Genomic DNA, 23,437 nt, shown 5'->3' on the forward strand with positions numbered 1-23,437 from the left:
CGTTCGTAAAAATATTTCTAAATTTTTGTGTAATGATTGTAAAAAAGGCATTGGAGTTGGTGAAAATACTAACAATGACATTATCAAACGAATGGAAGAAATTAAAATTTCAATAGAAAATAAAATTGAGGATACCAAAGTAAATATTGAGCATCGAATGGATAACGGATTTTTAAACCTAGAAACTAAAGTAGTCCAGATGGTTAATGATTTTCGTAAAGAAGTCAATACTGAAATTGCTAATATTAAATCGGATGTTGCTAATTGTTACTCTTGTGTCAAAAATGCAGATAAAGCGTATGAGAACAAATATCATCAACTTCAATACAAGAACAACATGTTGGAAAGACGCTTAAATCGATCGGATATTTTGATAAGTGGATTAAATTGTACCATCGAAAAGATACGTGAAAACACAATTAAAATAGCCAAATTTGTTGGAGTGGATATTAGCCTCTCAGATATTAATCATTGCTGTTACATAAAACATAGAAAATACTTTATAGTAAAATTGAATTCCGTGCAATTACGTGACACCATCATGAAAAATTACCACAAATCAGAACCGTTATTGCTAAATAAAATCATAGGTGGAACCATTGAATCCAGAATTTATCTGAACGACAATTTGTCCCCATCGTCTGGCAAACTAAATTATCTTTGTCGCAAACTTTTGTCTGAGAAGAAAATAAAAAAATTGTATCTATTAAATATGGACAATCCTAAAGCCAAAATTCTTATGCTGGACGGAAAAAATATTTTGTTGGATAGCCAGCAGTGTGCAAACCTATTGGATGGCTGTTTGAATCTTCCTGAAGATGATAATAATTAGTAATAAGTGTAATTTAATAATATAAAATAAATTGTATTTGTTATAAATTATTGTTATCATCAGGTAATTATTATTATATTGATATTATAGTTACTGTATTGCAATTATTATATTATTTTAAAATGAAAATTATACATTTATATCATTCATACTTATATCCTTTTGTATAGTACTTAAAATTGGCATTTGATTATTTAGATATTTTTTCTCATGTGTAGTATAATCACACATGTAGTTAATAATTTCATTCTATAAAACATATGTATTTTTCTCAAGGTGTACACTAATATATTTATAATTTTTTTTTTCTTTTCTAATTTTTTTTATTTTTTTTTTTCTCCTTCGTAATATTAGATATTTATTTTGAAATATTAATTACATATTTACTGCAAATTTTGAGAGTAATTAATCAAAGTTATTAATAATACTTTTAAAGTAATAATACTATTAAAGTTATTTTATTAGTAATATTCAACTCAAATTGTATTTGTATTTCTTTATTATTAATTTTATAACATATTTCATATTTATTGATTATTAATGCCTAAATTAAATACATTTTAATTAATAATTTGAAATATTGTTATATAACATATTTTTAGTTGCCCAACTGATAAATTTATAATAGAAAATTTTCAGAGGATAATAAAAATAATTTTTGTACACAATTAAATTGATATTTTTTTATTTAAATGGAAATTACAAATACTTATTTGAACAAAACTGAACTAATAATAGAATCTGAAACACTTACCATATTAATTTAATGTTTATTAATTACTTAATTTGTTTAATATACAAATAAAAACCTTATTACTCAAAATTTATTAATAACTATAATTTAAACTAATTAAAATTAAAATTATTAACTCAGTGTAAATTGGATAAATTTACATGTATTTGATATATCTATACAGTGATGCCAGGAGATTTTTTTCAGAAATCCCTACGCTTATGAGAAAAAATCCCTTTTTTCCCTACACACACTTTTTATTTTCCCTACATTTTTCCCTACACTACTTTTTTCCATTTTTTTCAAAGTTTATCTTAAAAAAATACAAAAATAACATCAAAAACTAAAATATTAGCTCCGTTTTATAATATACATATATGTATGTATTTTTTTTTTAATTTTTAGGAATGAAATTTCTAGAATTTAAATTTTAATTTTTTTTTCTTTCAATTTTACATCATACAAATCTTCCAACCCTGACTCTTCAGTTAAGATTAAAAAAAAAACAATTGAAAGATTTATGGTAGTATATCGAATCGTGATAAAAATTTATTTTATGTGCCTCCAACAAAAAAATTTTCATAAAATAATTATTTTAAATAAGGTTTACTTTTGCGTTTACTTTTTGCGGTTTACTTTTATAAATTTTCAGAACATTAAATTCATTTTTTCAATCCTGAGTTACTGCATTAAGCCCCCGACTACTCTATCTATAAGGAGTCAGAATATATCGCCCTACAAGATTGGCATAATCCAAAAAGTCGTTTCAAAAAAAAGGATATGTATATTTAATGACATTTAACTATTTTTTTAATAACTTTTAAACAAATCAAGGGGTTTTAAAAATCCAGATTCAGATAGTTGAGGTTAATATGTTTCTCATCTAAATTGAAATTAAATTTTTAGTTGTCTAATATTCACAAAAACGTGGGTTTTAGTTTTTACGTTTACAAAAAATCGATTTCATATCGAAAATAATAGACATATTTGAAATTTCATAAATCTATATGAAAGATTTTAGTATGTCGCATGTTTTGAAGACCTTAGTTTAAGAAAGCCGAATTTTGGATTATGCCAGTCTTGTAGCGATATGTAGGCACATATATTGTAGAAATTACAAGCGGAATTTTTACTAACGATACACTTAAAACTGATTTCATTTTTAATTTAAAAGTTTAATACATGAAAGAGTATATTTTTAGTTGTTAAAAACTATGAAATTGAAAAATCCCTACAATTTGACAATAGTAAGAAATCTTTCCCTTTTTCCCTACACGTGAAATTTTTGAAAAAAATCCCTACAAAAAGGGAAAAATCCCTACACTTGGCATCACTGTATCTATATACAATTATGAAAATAAAAAGTAAATAATTTAGTGTACCCATTAATACATAATTAATACATATGCCAACTTAAAGTATACCAAATCGACTATGAATAAATCTGAAGTAATAGAAATTCAACATTATTGAAAAGGAAAAAATACATTTGAAGACAATTAATATCAATTGAATTTAAATAAATAAAACTATTTAATAAAACTTTTTTTTCTTTTTAATTTGTATTTTCTCTTTTCTACATAATAAATACATACAAATGCTAATTTAAAATAATTGAATCGTATTACAAATTAAACTGAAAAACAAAATAATAAAAAATTAACTAAATTAAAAAATTAAATATTTGAGCACAATAATGATGATTTGTTATTAGTTTTTTTATAAAATAAAATAAAAAATGCAATTACAATTTGTGCCATTTTTAACAATAATGTTATCTTGTAGTTGTTACTTACTAAAACTATTTAAAATTTTTAAAACAAAATTTGAAATATGATCTCTATTTTTTTTTTTAATTATTATTAAAATTTGAATATTTAATTAATTTGATATAAAAAAGAAAAAAAAATTAAATACGAAATTTAAGTTATTTTATTGTAATATTAAATACTATTATTATTATTTATCACTAAATCATAATTATTACATTCGTAAACTTTTAATTTTTTTTACTTTGAATTTTAATGAATTTTGAATGTTTTAATATTTTTAAATTTATTTTTGCTTTTTTGCGACCTTTATTTTATGTTGCCTTTATATATATTAAATAAGTTAAATTTGTTTTTAATAGGGATGATTGATTTTTGTGCACACTTTAGGGTTTATGATGAATTTAGGTGAGAATTTAGGTGAAATTGCCTCTGATGGCAGTAAAATTAATGCTGTAATAAACTCTGCAAACTTTAATATTCTACACTTCAATGCACAAAGTTTGGTTCCTAGAGAAAATAGCACTAAATTTGATGAAATTCGTAACTTGATAATGGATTGCGATATTGATGCCGTTGGTATAACGGAAACATGGTATAAGGAGTTTATTTATGATTCGGCTGTGTCAATTCCTGGTTTTAAACTTTTTAGAATGGATAGAAGTGGTTGTAGAGGTGGGGGGTTTGCTTATACATACGGAATAATTTAAAGACTGGTAATATTTTTGATGAACAATATGATGTTAATGTTGAATCACTTTTCGTGGAGATAATTTTAGAGGACAATTCAGTAGCTTTGTTAGGTGTTATATATCTTCCTAATGGTCAATTCCTTTGTTGTGAAAGGGTCCTTGAAAATTTCTCTTCTAGGTATAATAATATAATTTTGATGGGCGATTTTAATATAAACCTTTTTATTAATGGTGCTATTGTTCGCGAAATTTGCGAGCGACTGTCGTTATATATAGTTCACAATTCTTTACCCACACATTATTCTCCTCAACAATTATCTACATCACTTATAGATTTTTATCTAGTCTCTGACATAGAATTAGTTAGTAGTAAACATCAATTTTAAATACCTGCTCTAAATTCCTATCATGCGGCAATATTTATAACATGTAATATTTCTCAGTTTAAAAATCCGGATATATACCTTTGTAGGGATTATTCAAATCTTAGCTACGACCAATGTTTACTTCAATTAGAATCTATGAATTTTTCTGGCGTCTATGATAGTTTGAATGTTGACGAGAGTGTAGAATGTTTTAATTCCAATTTAAATCGTTTGTTTGAGGATAATGTACCAAATCGTAGATTAGTTAAAAGCGTTGTACATAATTGGATGAATGAAGAGTGTATTTATAGTGCTAAGCGTATTAGAGATTTGACATATCGTGCCTACAGGGAAAATAGGTCTGATAGGAATTTTGAAGCTTATAGCAGAGCTAGAAACAGATTAAAAACCATCATAAGAGGTGTTCGCAGGAAGTACTGTTTAAGATTTTTTTCTACATGTGATCAGAAACAGTTATGGTGCAAGATTAAATCTATAGGAATTGTGAAATCACCAGGAAATGAACGGTTTCCTATTTCACTGAATGAGTTTAATGAATTTTCCCGTATGGCTGGAACTGCTGATGGTGGTCTAGACCATTTACCTTCCTCTGGAGGATTTGCTTTTGCAAATGTTACGGAAACTGATGTTTTAAATGCAGTTTTAAGTATCAAATCTCAAGCGGTAGGTGCTGATCAAATTCATATTAAATTTCTTAAATTCATAATACTGCCTATTTTAAAACATTTAACATTTATTATTAACAGGGTGTTGACAACATCGGTAGTTCCTAAAATTTGGAAGGTTGGTAGGATTGTACCGATTCCGAAAGTTAAGATTCCTAGGAATTGTTCGGACTATCGTCCTATCAGTATTTTGTCAGTCTGTTCAAAAGTTTTGGAACTAATTATTAGGGAACAAATGTTACATCATCTAAATAGTTGTAGTTTGATTCATCCACATCAATCAGGTTTTAGGAAAGGATTTAGTACTACTGGCACACTTCTGGAAATCACGGAAACTATTAGGGAAAACTTCGACAAGGATTTGGTTAGTATTTTAATTTTTTTGGATTATTGTAAGGCATTCGACTCGATTAATCATTCATTGTTGATCCATAAGCTCTCACATACATTTGGTTATAGTTCAAGTGCCTGTAAACTCATTTACTCTTTCTTACATGGTCGCAGTCAATTTGTTCAAATAGAACGTGAAGTTTCTAGTAGGATTCCAATTTACCGAGGTGTGCCACAAGGGTCAATGTTAGGGCCATTATTATTTTTGTTATATATAAATGACATTTATCATGAATTATATTTCTTGAAATGTTATACCTATGCTGATGATATACAGCTTTTATCAACGTTTGACTTATTATCTCTACAAAATTCTGAGGTGCATATTAATTCTGAACTTGATCTTTTAGTTGATTGGTCAAAACGTAACTTCTTACAACTAAATGCCATGAAATGTAAGGTAATGGTATTTTCTAAACAATCTATTTCTTTAAACATTATTCTGAATAACGAAGTATTAGAAATTGTTCCTCATTATAAAACACTTGGTATTATTTTGGATGATAAGCTAACATTTAGTTTTCATATAAATTCAGTAAATTCACGAATATCTTGGACATTGAGAAAGTTATATAATATTGGTTTTTACTTGCCCTCTTCAATAAAACGTAGTGTTGCTTTATCATTGTGTTTACCGTTATTAATTTATGGTATTGAAGTTTACTCATGTACTTCAAACACCAACATTGACAGATTAAAAAGATCCTTTAATAGTGTAGTACGTTATATTTATGGACTTCGGATTAGTGATCATGTTTCTCAATATTACGTTGATTTACTTGGTTGTAGTTTCTTTCGATATGTTCAGTTGAGAAAAATGATTTTCTTTTTTAAAACTATAAAATATGGTAAACCTGACTATTTGCAGAATAAATTTAACTTTACTATTTCAAATAGAACACATTCTTTAATATGTCCAGCACATGTTTCATTATTTATGACGAGATCATTTCGAGTTAACATAGCGCGCTTATGGAATACTGTTATTCCTTACCAGGAACGTAAATTTTCACATTCATTATATGCATTTAAAAATATTTTTTTGTCGAATTCATAACTAACCCTGAGCCTATTTTTAATGATATTCCACTATGTAAATGTATATTGTACAGCCATTTCCCCTAAGTTTTTATAAAATATTTAATTGGTATAACTCATTTGATGCAAAAAATCTTTTATATAACCTTATTGCATTTCGCTCCTATTATGTTTTACTGTCATTTTTAGGCTAATAATATTATCTTTATTTTCACCAATTTATAGAATCCTAATCAGTGTGTACAAAACTTCAAGTCTAACTATTAAAAATAAGAAAATTATAATTATAATTAAAAAAATTATAAATATATGATATATTTTTCTACTAAATAATGTACGAATTATATTTTTGTATTATAAGTATATTTAATTGTAGACTAGCCAATTAGGCCCTATCGGCTTACGGCCATTGTTTTTGAATAAATAAATAAATAAAAATAAAAAAAATAAATAAAAAATAGTTATAAATTTTTGAAAATTTAAGCATAATAGGACCTTTCAATTATAAGGATAAGCAAACAAATAGAAAATAGGTAAATATAAGATTTAAATATGTTCTGTCATACTTAATACTAAAATATGAAAAAGATGAAATTAAAGGACACAGGTTTAAATTAACATATTTTTGAATGTAATTGAGATATTGGCTTGAAATTTTTTGTAAAGGGTCGAGAATTTCCATATCTAACTAAAAAATGATATTAAGGGATAAATATGGACTAAATTGTTGTAGCTATCTGCGACCCTATTAAAATTTTGATATAAATCATAGTTTTAGAAATTAAACAAATATGTAATATATGACAAAATCTTTATTTATGAACAAAACTCAATGAAATTTTCAACGCTTGTTAAATTTGTCATTTCAAATATGAAAATGCAAAAAAATTGAAAACGTCAAAGGGCATCCCGCAATTCCCAAAAATAGGAATGAAAATCCCAAAAATGGGATTTTTTACTTTTTTGCCCATAGGGTCCACATTTCTTTCAGGGCTGGGAAAATACTTTTGGAGTAAATAGAAAACATATTGAGGTTTCCAAAAGTGCTTTCAGTTTTCTGATCCCAGCTTTGGGATTTTAGAACATGTCGCACAAAGTTGAAGTTTTGATAAAAATAGGTCATATTCGGAAGGACGCAGCACAGTGGTATAGGAAAAAAAAAAGAGGGAAATAATTCGGTAACTTCTAAACGGTTAATCCGATTTTAATGAAATTTGGTGTGCACAAAGAGGAGGTGTTGTCGAGTTTAGGTTTTGAATTTGGACCTTATAGGCCAACCAGGGGCCCGGCGGGGGGTCATCAAATTAGGACACCTCGGCTATGTTAAATTTTTAAAACGATCCTATTTCTTCATTTGAGTTCCGATTTAAAAAAAAATTTCGTATATAGAATCTCCTCATCGAGCACTATAAAAAATGTTGTCATAGCAGTAAATTATCTCTTATAGTTTAGGAGATATTCGCATTTGAAAATTAAAATTTTAAAATTTTTACCGTCCTTACTTTAGTTTTTTTTGATAATAGCAGGTCCAAATATTCCCGATTTTCGCCATTTTGTTTTATTCGCTTAACAACAAGTTTATATATCAAGCAGTGAAAGAATTATGTAAAAATCATGACTGAGTCCAAAGTTATAGGCATTTTAATTTAAAAAATTAAAAAAAGGCGATTTTTTGTCATTTTTTTGGGAAAAAAGTATCTTTTTCTTTTTAAGTTATCTAAAAAGTTTCTAAGAAGATGTATATAGAATTTATACTTTTTGGAAAGCTGACTTTACATAAAGTACGATAAATGAAACAAAACCTAAAAATTTTTGCTACCGAGGGGACCAGGTCCATCCAAAAAAAACCCTATTTTTTATGGAAAATTAAATTTTGAGCAAAAATTCTCAAATCGCATAGTCGATATCAAATTATAGTGACCTGTTTTATATGACCCAATATGTTCTTAATAATTTTGTAACGGGTTTCGATAACCCCGCCCCTGGTATGGATATAATAGGCAAAAAACTAAAAATCCCATTTTTGGGATTTTTTAAAACTTTTTTGGGAATTCTGGGATTTCTAATAAGAAAATTCGAAATTTTGATTTAATTTTGGATTTTAAGTAAAAAAATCTACCTAACTGTAAAATTTCATCAAAAAATATTCATAAATAAAATTTTTATTGCAATTAGAAAAATTTGTATCTTCGCAAAAACTGAATAAAAAACATTTTTTAATTTTTTTTAAAAAAAGTATTCCGCGAATTTTTTAATTTTCAAAAATTATATACAGTTTTGAAAAATAGACAAAATTACCTTTCCATTGATATATAACATGCCTACCTAATGTTTTTTAAGTGACAAATTAATTAGGGAAAACTCAACATCTTTTAGAAAATTTGCCTAGCACTATTATTTTCATCCATAAGGTTAACTCTTAAATTTGTTACATATATGGATGAAAATAATAGTGCTAGGTAAATTTTCTAAAAGATGTTGAGTTTTCCCTAATTAATTTGTCACTTAAAAAACATTAGGTAGGCATGTTATATATCAATGGAAAGGTAATTTTGTCTATTTTTCAAAACTGTATATAATTTTTGAAAATTAAAAAATTCGCGGAATACTTTTTTTAAAAAAAATTAAAAAATGTTTTTTATTCAGTTTTTGCGAAGATACAAATTTTTCTAATTGCAATAAAAATTTTATTTATGAATATTTTTTGATGAAATTTACAGTTAGGTAGATTTTTTTACTTAAAATCCAAAATTAAATCAAAATTTCGAATTTTCTTATTAGAAATCCCGGAATTCCCAAAAAGTTTTAAAAAATCCCAAAAATGGGATTTTTTAGTTTTTTGCCTATTATATCCATACCAGGGGCGGGGTTATCGAAACCCGTTACAAAATTATTAAGAACATATTGGGTCATATAAAACAGGTCACTATAATTTGATATCGACTATGCGATTTGAGAATTTTTGCTCAAAATTTAATTTTCCATAAAAAATAGGGTTTTTTTTTGGATGGACCTGGTCCCCTCGGTATCAAAAATTTTTAGGTTTTGTTTCATTTATCGTATTTTATGTAAAGTCAGCTTTACAAAAAGTATAAATTCTATATACATCTTCTTAGAAACTTTTTAGATAACTTAAAAGAAAAAGATACTTTTTTCCCAAAAAAATGACAAAAAATCGCCTTTTTTTAATTTTTTAAATTTAAATGCCTATAACTTTGGACTCAGTCATGATTTTTACATAATTCTTTCACTGCTTGGTATATAAACTTGTTGTTAAGCAAATAAAAAAAAATGGCGAAAATCGGAAATATTTGGACCTGCTATTATCAAAAAAACTAAAGTAAGGACGGTAAAAATTTTAAAATTTTAATATTCAAATGCGAATATCTCCTAAACTATAAGAGATAATTTACTGCACGACATTTTTTATAGTGCTCGATGAGGAGATTCTATATACGAAATTTTTTTTAAATCGGAACTCAAATGAAGAAATAGGATCGTTTTAAAAATTTAACATAGCCGAGGTGTCCTAATTTGAGGACCCCCCGCCGGGCCCCTGGTTGGCCTATAAGGTCCAAATTCAAAACCTAAACTCGACAACACCTCCTCTTTGTGCACACCAAATTTCATTAAAATCGGATTAACCGTTTAGAAGTTACCGAATTATTTCCCTCTTTTTTTTTCCTATACCACTGTGCGCAGTGGCAACATTTTCAAAAAATAGGACAAGTTTTTTACGCCAAAGCGTTTTGCGTAAAGATACCTTTTAGAAAACTATAAAATTGTTATATGTTCTTAAAGAAAATTTTATTTTATTAATAAAAGAGTTAAGACACATTTTTGGCAAAAAAACGGCAAAAATCTAAAATTTTTTGAATTTTTAAATTAAAAAACGTATATTTTAGGATCTGTAAATGATATTGATCTTAAATCTAACTAACAAGAAAAAATTGAGTCCATTTGGTGAAATTACGCCCGGTATTCAAAAAAAGGCGGACCAAGGTATGGTAAATTTTGTATCACTAAATTTTTAAATGCCTATAACTCGGATATTATAAGAGATAAGAAGTATGTCCAAGCATGTTTTTTTAAGATCTCGTCGAGCGCTTTTACAAAATATAAAAATCTTTAAAAATTTTACATGTCGTAGGTACCCTACTTTGAGCCGCCACAGCGCCGTCCCTGGGGCATCTGCAGGGTTCATCTTCAAAACTTAAACTCGAATACTCCTACGCTCACGCCAAATTTTATCCCGATCGGATCAGCCGTTTAGAAATGCTAGATTTATTTCCAAAAAATTTCCATTCTGCCCCACTGTGCAGCTGTAAATCGCATAGAAACTCAATGGCTGGAGCTAAAAACCCATTTTGAAATTGCTGCCTGTTCCAAATCTTAAACTCGAATACTCCTACGCTCACGCCAAATGTTATCCCGATCGGATCAGCCGTTTAGAAATGCCAGATTTATTTCCAAAAAATTTCCATTCTGCCCCACTGTGCAGCTGTAAATCGTATAGAAACTCAATGGCTGGAGCTAAAAACCCATTTTGAAATTGCTGCCTGTTCCAAATCTTGTCATCAAGCTACAATTTTAAAAGAGTTGTATACAGATAAAAATTATTGTATTTAAAGTTTTTAAAGCCTTTATTATCAGACTAGCTATACCCAGTGTGCTCCGCTACCCTCATCGTAATGGAATAAAATAAATATTATTGTAAATGTATATATATCTGCAATATCAAAAAGTCCCCTATTTAAATTTATGTTTATATATTCAATATTTTAGAAAACTCAAAAAGTACCAATGAAGTACGAAAAAGTAACAAAAGACCTCTTTTATTTAATTTCATGTTCCTATGTTCAATATTATAGAAAATTAAAAAAGTACCAGATGAAGAACGGAAAATGACCAAAGGGTCCCCTTTTATAGATTCTCATTAACTCCGGGCTCCACATGGTTAATTTCATGTTATAAAAAACACAAAAAGTACCTTTCGAAGAACGAAATATTACCAAAAAGTCCTCTTTTATATGTTCTCACTTACTCCGGGCTCTACGTACTTAATTTCATGTTTCTAGGTTCAATATTACAGAAAATTCAAAAAGTACCTTTTGAAGAACGAAAAAGTGCCGAAAAGTCCCCTTTTATAGGTTATCACTTAATCTTGGCTGTACTTGCTTAATTTCATGTTTCTAGGTTCAATATTATAGAAAATTCAAAAAGTACCTTTTGAAGAACGAAAAAGTACCAAAAAGTCCCCTCTTATAGATTCTCATTTACTCCAGGCTCTAAATGCTTAATTTCATGCTTCTAGGATCAATATTATAGAAAATTCAAAAAGTACCTTTTGAAGAACGAAAAAGTACCAAAAAGTCCCCTTTTATAGATTCTCATTTACTCCAGGCTCTACATGCTTAATTTCATGCTTCTAGGATCAATATTATAGAAAATTCAAAAAGTACTTTTTGAAGAACGAAAAAGTACCAAAAAGTCCCCTTTTATAGGTCCGCACTTAATTCGGGGTCTACATGTTTAATTTCATGTTTCTAGGTTCAATATTATAGAAAATTCAAAATGTACCTTTTGAAGAACAAAAAAGTACCAAAAAGTCCCCTTTTGTAGTTTCTCACTTAATCCAGGATCTATATGCATACTTTCATGTTTCTATTTTCAATATTATAGAAAATTCATAAAGTACCTTTTGAAGAACGAAAAAGTACCAAAAAGTCCCCTTTTATAGATTCTCATTTACTACGGGCTCTAAATGCTTATTTTCATGTTTCTAGGTTCAATTTAATAGAAAACTCAAAAAGTACCAGTCGAAGGACGAAAAAGTACCAAAAAGTCCCCTTTTATAGATTCTCATTTACTCCAGGCTCTACATGCTTAATTTCATGCTTCTAGGATCAATATTATAGAAAATTCAAAAAGTACCAGTCGAAAGACGAAAAAGTACCAAAAAGTCCCCTTTTATAGATTCTCATTTACTAAGGGCTCTACATGCTTAATTTCATGTTTCTAGGTTAAATTTTATAGAAAACTCAAAAAGTACCAGTCGAAAGACGAAAAAGTACCAAATAGTCCCCTTTTATAGATTCTCATTTAATAAGGGCTATACATGCTTAATTTTATGTTTCAAGGTTAAATTTTATAGAAAACTCAAAAAGTACCAGTCGAAGTACGAAAAAGCACCAAAAAGTCCCCTTTTATAGATTCTCATTAACTAAGGCCTCCGCATGCTTAATTTCATGTTTCTAGGTTAAATTTTATAGAAAACTCAAAAAGTACCAGTCGAAGGACGAAAAAGTACCAAAAAGTCCCCTATTATAGATTCTCATTTATTCTGGGCTCTACATGCTTAATTTCATGTTTCTAGGTTAAATTTTATACAAAACTTAAAAAGTACCAGTCGAAGGACGAAAAAATACCAAAAAGTCCCCTATTATAGATTCTCATTTACTCTGGGCTCTACATGCTTAAATTCATATTTCTAGGTTAAATTTTATAGAAAACTCAAAAAGTACCAGTCGAAAGACGAAAAAGTTCCAAAAAGTACCCTTTTATAGATTCTCATTTTCTCCGGGCTCTACATGCTTAATTTCATGTTTCTAGGTTAAATTTTATAGAAAACTCAAAAAGTATCAGTCGAAAGACGAAAAAGTACCAAAAAGTCCCCTATTATAGATTCTCATTTACTCTGGGCTCTACATGCTTAAATTCATGTTTCTAGGTTAAATTTTATAGAAAACTCAAAAAGTACCAGTCGAAAGACGAAAAGTTCCAAAAAGTCCCCTTTTATAGATTCTCATTTACTCCGGGCTCTACATGCTTAATTTCATGTTTCTAGGTTAAATTTTATAGAAAACTCAAAAAGTATCAGTCGAAAGACGAAAAAGTACCAAAAAGTCCCCTTTTATAGATTCTCATTTACTAAGGGCTCTACATGCTAAATTTCATGTTTCTAGGTTAAATTTTATAGAAAACTCAAAAAGTACCAGTCGAAGGACGAAAAAGTACCAAAAGTCCCCTTTTATAGATTCTCATTTACTCCAGGCTCTACATGCTTAATTTCATGTTTCTAGGTTAAATTTTATAGAAAACTCAAAAAGTACCAGTCGAAAGACGAAAAAGTACCAAATAGTTCCATTTTATAGATTCTCATTTACTAAGGGCTCTACATGCTTAATTTTATGTTTCTAGGTTAAATTTTATAGAAAACTCAAAAAGTACCAGTCGAAGGACGAAAAAGTACCAAAAAGTCCCCTTTTATAGATTCTCATTAACTAGGCCTCCGCATGCTTAATTTCATGTTTCTAGGTTAAATTTTATAGAAAACTCAAAAAGTACCAGTCGAAGGACGAAAAAGTACCAAAAAGTCCCCTTTTATAGATTCTTATTTACTCCGGGCTCTACATGCTTAATTTCATGTTTCTATGTTAAATTTTATAGAAAACTCAAAAAGTACCAGTCGAAGGACGAAAAAGTACCAAAAAGTCCCCTTTTATAGATTCTCATTTACTCCGGTCTCTACATGTTTAATTTCATGTTTCTAGGTTCAATATTATAGAAAATTCAAAAAGTACCTTTTGAAGAACGAAAAAGTACCAAAAAGTCCCATTTTATAGATTCTCATTTACTCCGAGCTCTACATGCTTAATTTCATGTTTCTAGGTTTAATTTTAAAGAAAACTCAAAAAAGTACCTGTGTAGAACGAAAAAGTAGCGAAAAGTCCCTTTATTATTAATTTCATGTTTCTATTTCAATATCATAGAAAACTCAAAAAGGACCAGTTGGAGAATGAAAAGTACCAAAAAATATCACTTGATACCGGGGTTCCAAATAACACCCCATTAGGATATTTAGTGTTTCTAAATTTAAAAATTTTATCTAAATTGGATCATTGTGGTTGAATAAAATCAAATTTCCCGTTTTTACCCCTTTTGTTACTTTTTCCTCCCCATTAACGAAATAAAAATTCTATTCCAAAAAGTTGCAACATCGTAGTGGGAGCCCGTTATTATGTATTCATATGTATAAGTTAATAAACCAAAAACAATGTTTTATGAAAAAAGTACCAAAAATAGGTACAATTTTAACCCCTTAAATGTCCGAATATCCAAAAAGTACTAAATTCATATTTTTATTTTTCGTTAAGTTATGAAGGAGTCAAAAATATTTTTTGAATGTGCACTGGTTTAAAAGATACATGGGGTGCGAAAAAAGTACCAAAATACAGTTTTTACCCGTTTATTCCCTAAAGGGGCCGAATTTTAAAAAAGTACCAGACACCTGTCCGTTTATTTTTTAAATGAACGGCGATAAGCATTAAACTGTTTTTGTATCTTTTCTAGTTTAGGAGATATAAGGTTACCGAATTTACCCGTTTTTACCCTTTTTTACCCCCTAAACATTCGAATTTCCAAAAATCCCGTCTTAGTGGATCTATTTGGCGGGAGACCAACCTCCTGTCCAAATTTCAGCTCTTTAGCTTCAACCGTTAAGGCTGTGCGATGATGAATCAGTCAGTGAATCAGTCAGTCAGTCAGTAACGTTAGAATTTTATATATATAGAAGAAGAAGATATACAAAAAGTAAATAAAATGTTTGAAAGTAATGACGCCGATCCTACACTCTTATTCTCAGAATTTTAAAAAATCTTTCATCTCAAATAGTTTTAAAATCTGAATATTTTGATCCTTTAACTTCATCCTTAGAAAAAAAAAATTTTATATACCTATACCATCAACAAACATAAATTCTGAAACTGAAAAAGAAATTAGAATAATATGTAGAAATTTCGTAGCAGAGTTAATAGTTAATTAAGGCTAAAATTACCCAAACATTTGTTAAGTTTAAAAAATATTAACTTTTTTGCTGTTGACAATAGTTTAAAAATAAATAAAAGTAAATTTTGGTAAATTTTGTATCACTAAATTTTTAAATGCCTATAACTCGGATATTATAAGAGATAAGTAGTATGTCCAAGCATGTTTTTTTAAGATCTCGTCGAGCGCTTTTACAAAATATAAAAATCTTTAAAAATTTTACATGTCGTAGGTACCCTACTTTGAGCCGCCACAGCGCCGTCCCTGGGGCATCTGCAGGGTTCATCTTCAAAACTTAAACTCGAATACTCCTACGCTCACGCCAAATTTTATCCCGATCGGATCAGCCGTTTAGAAATGCTAGATTTATTTCCAAAAAATTTCCATTCTGCCCCACTGTGCAGCTGTAAATCGCATAGAAACTCAATGGCTGGAGCTAAAAACCCATTTTGAAATTGCTGCCTGTTCCAAATCTTAAACTCGAATACTCCTACGCTCACGCCAAATGTTATCCCGATCGGATCAGCCGTTTAGAAATGCCAGATTTATTTCCAAAAAATTTCCATTCTGCCCCACTGTGCAGCTGTAAATCGTATAGAAACTCAATGGCTGGAGCTAAAAACCCATTTTGAAATTGCTGCCTGTTCCAAATCTTGTCATCAAGCTACAATTTTAAAAGAGTTGTATACAGATAAAAATTATTGTATTTAAAGTTTTTAAAGCCTTTATTATCAGACTAGCTATACCCAGTGTGCTCCGCTACCCTCATCGTAATGGAATAAAATAAATATTATTGTAAATGTATATATATCTGCAATATCAAAAAGTCCCCTATTTAAATTTATGTTTATATATTCAATATTTTAGAAAACTCAAAAAGTACCAATGAAGTACGAAAAAGTAACAAAAGACCTCTTTTATTTAATTTCATGTTCCTAAGTTCAATATTATAGAAAATTAAAAAAGTACCAGATGAAGAACGGAAAATGACCAAAGGGTCCCCTTTTATAGATTCTCATTAACTCCGGGCTCCACATGGTTAATTTCATGTTATAAAAAACACAAAAAGTACCTTTCGAAGAACGAAATATTACCAAAAAGTCCTCTTTTATATGTTCTCACTTACTCCGGGCTCTACGTACTTAATTTCATGTTTCTAGGTTCAATATTACAGAAAATTCAAAAAGTACCTTTTGAAGAACGAAAAAGTGCCGAAAAGTCCCCTTTTATAGGTTATCACTTAATCTTGGCTGTACTTGCTTAATTTCATGTTTCTAGGTTCAATATTATAGAAAATTCAAAAAGTACCTTTTGAAGAACGAAAAAGTACCAAAAAGTCCCCTCTTATAGATTCTCATTTACTCCAGGCTCTAAATGCTTAATTTCATGCTTCTAGGATCAATATTATAGAAAATTCAAAAAGTACCTTTTGAAGAACGAAAAAGTACCAAAAAGTCCCCTTTTATAGATTCTCATTTACTCCAGGCTCTACATGCTTAATTTCATGCTTCTAGGATCAATATTATAGAAAATTCAAAAAGTACTTTTTGAAGAACGAAAAAGTACCAAAAAGTCCCCTTTTATAGGTCCGCACTTAATTCGGGGTCTACATGTTTAATTTCATGTTTCTAGGTTCAATATTATAGAAAATTCAAAATGTACCTTTTGAAGAACAAAAAAGTACCAAAAAGTCCCCTTTTGTAGTTTCTCACTTAATCCAGGATCTATATGCATACTTTCATGTTTCTATTTTCAATATTATAGAAAATTCATAAAGTACCTTTTGAAGAACGAAAAAGTACCAAAAAGTCCCCTTTTATAGATTCTCATTTACTACGGGCTCTAAATGCTTATTTTCATGTTTCTAGGTTCAATTTAATAGAAAACTCAAAAAGTACCAGTCGAAGGACGAAAAAGTACCAAAAAGTCCCCTTTTATAGATTCTCATTTACTCCAGGCTCTACATGCTTAATTTCATGCTTCTAGGATCAATATTATAGAAAATTCAAAAAGTACCAGTCGAAAGACGAAAAAGTACCAAAAAGTCCCCTTTTATAGATTCTCATTTACTAAGGGCTCTACATGCTTAATTTCATGTTTCTAGGTTAAATTTTATAGAAAACTCAAAAAGTACCAGTCGAAAGACGAAAAAGTACCAAATAGTCCCCTTTTATAGATTCTCATTTAATAAGGGCTATACATGCTTAATTTTATGTTTCAAGGTTAAATTTTATAGAAAACTCAAAAAGTACCAGTCGAAGTACGAAAAAGCACCAAAAAGTCCCCTTTTATAGATTCTCATTAACTAAGGCCTCCGCATGCTTAATTTCATGTTTCTAGGTTAAATTTTATAGAAAACTCAAAAAGTACCAGTCGAAGGACGAAAAAGTACCAAAAAGTCCCCTATTATAGATTCTCATTTATTCTGGGCTCTACATGCTTAATTTCATGTTTCTAGGTTAAATTTTATACAAAACTTAAAAAGTACCAGTCGAAGGACGAAAAAATACCAAAAAGTCCCCTATTATAGATTCTCATTTACTCTGGGCTCTACATGCTTAAATTCATATTTCTAGGTTAAATTTTATAGAAAACTCAAAAAGTACCAGTCGAAAGACGAAAAAGTTCCAAAAAGTACCCTTTTATAGATTCTCATTTTCTCCGGGCTCTACATGCTTAATTTCATGTTTCTAGGTTAAATTTTATAGAAAACTCAAAAAGTATCAGTCGAAAGACGAAAAAGTACCAAAAAGTCCCCTATTATAGATTCTCATTTACTCTGGGCTCTACATGCTTAAATTCATGTTTCTAGGTTAAATTTTATAGAAAACTCAAAAAGTACCAGTCGAAAGACGAAAAAGTTCCAAAAAGTCCCCTTTTATAGATTCTCATTTACTCCGGGCTCTACATGCTTAATTTCATGTTTCTAGGTTAAATTTTATAGAAAACTCAAAAAGTATCAGTCGAAAGACGAAAAAGTACCAAAAAGTCCCCTTTTATAGATTCTCATTTACTAAGGGCTCTACATGCTAAATTTCATGTTTCTAGGTTAAATTTTATAGAAAACTCAAAAAGTACCAGTCGAAGGACGAAAAAGTACCAAAAAGTCCCCTTTTATAGATTCTCATTTACTCCAGGCTCTACATGCTTAATTTCATGTTTCTAGGTTAAATTTTATAGAAAACTCAAAAAGTACCAGTCGAAAGACGAAAAAGTACCAAATAGTTCCATTTTATAGATTCTCATTTACTAAGGGCTCTACATGCTTAATTTTATGTTTCTAGGTTAAATTTTATAGAAAACTCAAAAAGTACCAGTCGAAGGACGAAAAAGTACCAAAAAGTCCCCTTTTATAGATTCTCATTAACTAGGCCTCCGCATGCTTAATTTCATGTTTCTAGGTTAAATTTTATAGAAAACTCAAAAAGTACCAGTCGAAGGACGAAAAAGTACCAAAAAGTCCCCTTTTATAGATTCTTATTTACTCCGGGCTCTACATGCTTAATTTCATGTTTCTAGGTTAAATTTTATAGAAAACTCAAAAAGTACCAGTCGAAGGACGAAAAAGTACCAAAAAGTCCCCTTTTATAGATTCTCATTTACTCCGGTCTCTACATGTTTAATTTCATGTTTCTAGGTTCAATATTATAGAAAATTCAAAAAGTACCTTTTGAAGAACGAAAAAGTACCAAAAAGTCCCATTTTATAGATTCTCATTTACTCCGAGCTCTACATGCTTAATTTCATGTTTCTAGGTTTAATTTTAAAGAAAACTCAAAAAAGTACCTGTGTAGAACGAAAAAGTAGCGAAAAGTCCCTTTATTATTAATTTCATGTTTCTATTTCAATATCATAGAAAACTCAAAAAGGACCAGTTGGAGAATGAAAAGTACCAAAAAATATCACTTGATACCGGGGTTCCAAATAACACCCCATTAGGATATTTAGTGTTTCTAAATTTAAAAATTTTATCTAAATTGGATCATTGTGGTTGAATAAAATCAAATTTCCCGTTTTTACCCCTTTTGTTACTTTTTCCTCCCCATTAACGAAATAAAAATTCTATTCCAAAAAGTTGCAACATCGTAGTGGGAGCCCGTTATTATGTATTCATATGTATAAGTTAATAAACCAAAAACAATGTTTTATGAAAAAAGTACCAAAAATAGGTACAATTTTAACCCCTTAAATGTCCGAATATCCAAAAAGTACTAAATTCATATTTTTATTTTTTCGTTAAGTTATGAAGGAGTCAAAAATATTTTTTGAATGTGCACTGGTTTAAAAGATACATGGGGTGCGAAAAAAGTACCAAAATACAGTTTTTACCCGTTTATTCCCTAAAGGGGCCGAATTTTAAAAAAGTACCAGACACCTGTCCGTTTATTTTTTAAATGAACGGCGATAAGCATTAAACTGTTTTTGTATCTTTTCTAGTTTAGGAGATATAAGGTTACCGAATTTACCCGTTTTTACCCTTTTTTACCCCCTAAACATTCGAATTTCCAAAAATCCCGTCTTAGTGGATCTATTTGGCGGGAGACCAACCTCCTGTCCAAATTTCAGCTCTTTAGCTTCAACCGTTAAGGCTGTGCGATGATGAATCAGTCAGTGAATCAGTCAGTCAGTCAGTAACGTTAGAATTTTATATATATAGAAGAAGAAGATATACAAAAAGTAAATAAAATGTTTGAAAGTAATGACGCCGATCCTACACTCTTATTCTCAGAATTTTAAAAAATCTTTCATCTCAAATAGTTTTAAAATCTGAATATTTTGATCCTTTAACTTCATCCTTAGAAAAAAAAAATTTTATATACCTATACCATCAACAAACATAAATTCTGAAACTGAAAAAGAAATTAGAATAATATGTAGAAATTTCGTAGCAGAGTTAATAGTTAATTAAGGCTAAAATTACCCAAACATTTGTTAAGTTTAAAAAATATTAACTTTTTTGCTGTTGACAATAGTTTAAAAATAAATAAAAGTAAATTATATGAAAATTTCAAAGAAGAAGACAACTTTAGAATTGCAATGGCAAAAATTAACTTCATATGAGTGGGAAAATCAGAAGACAACTGTTGAGTTTTGGATACAAGTATATGAATACAAGAATGCTGTGAATGAAAATCCCTTCAAGGATTTGTCCGGTTTTGTTATGAAATTTTTAGTTTTGCCATTTAGTAATGCAGAAGTTGAACGTGTATTTAGCGGAATGAATCTTTTAAAAAATAAAATAAGAAATAGAATGATATTAAAAACAATGAATTCACTCCTCTATATAAGATGTGGATTGAAAAGATTGAATAAATGCTGCCAAAGTTTTCAAATAACTAAAGAATTAATCCAAAAATGTGATACAAATATACACTATCGGACAAAATAAAGTGCAAAACTACTAATACTATATTCTATCAGCGAAAAATCTGTTAAATGATTATTGAATATAGAAAATTTTTTTAAATTCGTTTAGTTAATATACAATGCTACAAAAATAACAATAAAAAAAATTATTGTACTTAAAACTTTTCTGTATAACGTTAAAAATTAATGTATATTCACTTTTTTGTCGGACAAAATAAAGTGTAAATTTTATATATCATTATTTAAATTTCTTGTATATCAAAATTTTTTATCTATTTTGGTTCTGTTTTGAATATTTGGATCTACTTAAACCATTATGGTAATTTTGATTTTGTCATTCCGTGTGTAACACATCGAAATATTGTTCACAGACCCCATAAAGTATATATATTCTGGAACCTCGTAAGATTCTAAGACGATCTAGCTATGTCCGTCCGTCTGTCCGTCTGTCTGTTGTTGGCACGATAGCGTCCACAAAAAAAGAGATATTGAGATGAAATTTTCCCAAAATATTTCTTATTGATCAGAAATGTTTGGTATTGAAAATGGGCAAAATCGGTCAACGATTTCACATAGCCCCCATACAAATGTACCCCCCGGCATATTGTATAAAGAGCTTCAAACATTCACAAATTCGTTGTTTATGAAGCAAATGCCACAAAATTTCGCATAAGTCGATTTTTTGACTACCGAAATAAAATTCTGAATTACGGCGGAAATAGCACCACAATTGGCCCTACCCCCCATATAAGGTCCCCTTTTTAAAATGACTATAATGCTGATTACTGGCTTAAACATACAAATATAGCGATGAAATTCGACATACATAGGTTTCAAGCAAGCCAATATCTCTCCACGAAATTTTATGTGGATCGGTCCATAATTGACACTACGCCCCATATAAAGTCCCCTTCAGAAAATGACTTTAACGCTCATTATTGGCGTAAAAATACGAGTATTGAGATGAAATTTGATATAAGTATGTGTTATATGAGCCAAAACCTTTCCATTAAATTTTATGCGGATCGGTCCATAATTGACCCTATCCCCCATATAAGGTCCCCTCCAAAAAATTACTTTAACGCTCATTACTGGCTTAAAATTACGACTATAGCGGTGAAACTTAACAGAAGTATGTTTTATACTAGCCAAAATCTCTCTACCAAATTTTATGTAGATCGGTCCATAATTTACCCTACCCTCCATATAATGTTCCCTTCAGAAAATGACTTTATCGCTCATTATTGGCGTAAAAATACGAGTATAGCAAAGAAATTTGACATAAGTAAGTACCTTAGGAGCCAAAATCTTTCCACCAAATTTTATATGGATCGGTCCATAATTGACCCTATCCCCCATATAAGGTCCCCTCCATAAAATTACTTTAACGCTCATTACTGGCGTAAAAATACGAGTATAGCAATGAAATTCGACTCAAGTAAGTTCTTTCAGATCCAAATTCTCTTAACCAAATTTTTTGTGGATCGGTCCTTAATTGACCCCCCCCCCCCCCACATATAAGGTCCCCATCAGAAAAATAATTTAACGCTCATTACTGGCCTAAAAAATGAGTAAAGCGATGAAATTCGTTATAAACATGACCTGTATGAACCAAGATGGTTCTACAAAATTTTACGAGGATCGGTCTGTAATAGACCATCCCCCATATAAGGCCACTTCAGAAAATGACTTTAAAACTAAATACTGGCTTAAAAATACTAGTAGATCAATGAAATTCGACATAAACTAGTTTTGTATGAGCTAACATCTCTCTACAAAATGTTGTGGGGGTCGGCCCATAATTGACCCTACCCCCCATTTAGACAAAAATACTCTAACGCTCATTACTGGCTTAAAAATGCGAGTACAGCGATGAAATTCGACACTGATAAGTCCTATAGGAACCGAAATCTCTCTACCAATTTTTATGAAGATCAGTTCATAATTACCCCACCGAAAATTTTTACAACGCTCATTACTGGCTGGAAATTATACACAAATATGATTTGTATAAATAAAAATCGTTCTACGAGATTTAAGGATGTTCGGTTCATAATTAGTCTTACGCCCCATATAAGGTCCCCTTAAGAAAATTACTTTAATTGGCTGAAAATACGAATACCGCAATGCAATTCGACATAAACTAATTTTAAGCTAAAATCTTTTTACCATATTTTATGAGGATCGGTCCATAATTAACCCTAACCCTGTACAAGGTCCCTTTAAGAAAATTACTTTAATGTTCATTACTGGCCTAAAAATATAAGTAGAACTATAAAATTTGAAATAAGTAAGGAACTGAAATCTTCCTACCGTCAAATCCGAAATCTTCACTGTCAATAGTTGAATCCCCATTAAGAGAACTATTTCAAATATTACCCTGATGTTCACATTAGTATCGATATATAAAAATAAAATATTCAAAATATCAAAGTTTATTTTTATGGCAGTGATTTGATGGTGGGTATATAAGATTCGGCATAGCCGAATATAACACTCTTACTTGTTTACCATTATTATTCCCAATCGCCTTTCCTTCCTCTTGTTTTTCCGCATATGATTATTTTCAAAATGAATCCATTTTTATTCACTACTTCATCAGAATTTTTGTTGTGTGTTTGAAGTCATGAATCTGTTGAGACATGAAGTCTCCCAAGACCATTTTACGCCATTTATTTCAGGATTTTTATTAAATATGCTCGTGTATTGCTCATTTGTAATTACTTACTCCATTTTCAC

The 23,437-nt window shown here is 29.4% G+C and overlaps 1 pseudogene; it reads left to right on the forward strand.

Annotated features, from left to right (window-relative positions):
- Nucleotides 1-23,437, forward strand: part of LOC119606468 — a 103,398-nt pseudogene that overhangs the window by 64,552 nt on the left and 15,409 nt on the right.

The sequence above is a fragment of the Lucilia sericata genome, unplaced genomic scaffold (genome assembly GCF_015586225.1).
Source record: "Lucilia sericata isolate MDLA Ls3-8-SP2 unplaced genomic scaffold, ASM1558622v1 Contig000588F_arrow, whole genome shotgun sequence".
Taxonomy (NCBI): domain Eukaryota; kingdom Metazoa; phylum Arthropoda; class Insecta; order Diptera; family Calliphoridae; genus Lucilia; species Lucilia sericata.